The sequence below is a fragment of the Triticum aestivum genome, chromosome 4B (assembly GCF_018294505.1).
Source record: "Triticum aestivum cultivar Chinese Spring chromosome 4B, IWGSC CS RefSeq v2.1, whole genome shotgun sequence".
In the NCBI taxonomy this organism is placed as follows: Eukaryota; Viridiplantae; Streptophyta; class Magnoliopsida; order Poales; family Poaceae; genus Triticum; species Triticum aestivum.
This window is the reverse complement of record NC_057804.1, coordinates 403,546,188-403,548,062: the sequence shown is the minus strand read 5'-3', so window position 1 is coordinate 403,548,062 and position 1,875 is coordinate 403,546,188.

Here is a 1,875-nt window from a genome sequence, read left to right as displayed (position 1 = left end):
TCATCAGCGACCAGAAGAACTTCGTCTCTGTCACTGAAGAAAGTGACTGAACTGTATGAGATTTCCAAAGGCTTCACTCGAAGGGATTGGTAGGTGTAGGATTTTGAGTTGAGCATCACATGGAAATTTTTACTTAGTATTTCCTCGACCCCCTTTAATAGTACGGTGTTTCCTATGACTCAAGAAAGAGAAAATGAAACTATGAAAACAAAAGTCTTCACGCTTCATGTTCCACAAATGAATACCAAGTCTTCAAGGTCACACCAATTTCTTCACTTTCAAAGTCTTCAGAAAGTCTTCAGAATATCAAAGTCTTCAGTTGAAGAACTTCATTTTTAGGGGTCGACTTTCTCTGTAAATATCAAACTCCTCATAGACTTATAGACCTATGTACACTCACAAACGCATTAGTCCCTTAACCTATAAGTCTTCAATACACCAAAATCACTAAGGGGCACTAGATGCACTTACAATCTCCCCCTTTTTGGTGATTGATGACAACATAGGTTAAGTTTTCAACGGGGATAAACATATGAAGTGTATACACTGATATTGAGGAATTTTATTACAAGATATAGAAGAACTCCCCCTAAAGATGTGCATAGTGAGGAATTTGATTTTGAGGCAATGCACATTTGAAGAGTTGAATCATGGAGATCTCCCCCTATATCTTGTAATTCATACACGCATTTGATATATGGTGCCTGATGAGATTCAGCATGCGTGCAATGTCATTAACGAGGAATAAGCATGCAAAGCATAATGCAACAAAAGTATCAGCGCACCATCGGGTTTAAGATTACAACTCGATCCAAATAAAAGTTTCAGAAGAACGAGAGTTGTAACTTAAAAAAATGCCCTTAATATAGACCCGCTTGAAGACTAACTCAGATTTCTCCCCCTTTGTCATCAAATGACCAAAAGGATTGAAACTGAGGACTAACGCCCCTGAAGAATTTCAAGTCGATGGAGGAGCGCCAGCGTTGTCGGGGTTGTTTGTTGTAGCAGGGCCTGCCGCAGTGTCGTCCAAATCTTCAGACTCATCAGTGTCACGCGATGAAGAATAAGAGCTGGCCACCAGTGGAGGAATTTTGACCCTCTTGAATTTCTTCGGAGGAGGTGCAGACCAGTCAAATTCTTCCTTGAGACCCATAGTCTTCAGTTCTTCAGTGCTATAGACATGAGTGAGGACAGCCCAGGTGCGGTTGAAGGTTTCATGAAGGTAGTATTGGTTCTTATTCACTGCATTGTGTGTTGAGGTCATATTGTGAAGAAGTGCACCAAACTGACGCTTTACCCATTTGTGATTGCGATCAACCTTCTGATGAAGACTGAGGAGTAACTCACGGTCAGTCATCACCCCGGGTGCTGTGGCTTGAGGATTTTGCTTGGCTGAGGTATTTGCGGCAGAGTCATGTGTGGCAGAATCGTCATTGGTAGAGTAAGATGCAGCCTTGCGAAATTGACCATCCAATGGACGAATGCCTTCATGGATCACAGCAGTGGCCTTGCCTTTATCATCAGCTGATGAAACTATCCGTTTGAGGACTTCAATGGGAGGCAAGTAGCTACCGTGGTTCAGAGTGTCATCTTTGTAATTCAGTGAAGATCTTGCCCTGATGAATCTCATAATCCAAGGAGCATAGGGCTTCAGCTCGAAAGGTGACATAGCAATATTGGCCAGAGTCCTCATGAAGAAATCATGGAAGTTGACGGGAACACCATGAATGATGTTGAAAAGCATATTCTTCATGATGCCAACGACTTCTTCATCATTTGAGTCGTGGCCTTTGATAGGACTCATTGTCTTCGTCAGAATTCGATAGACAGTTCGAGGCACATACAATAATTCCTTGACGAGGAATTTGGTTCTTG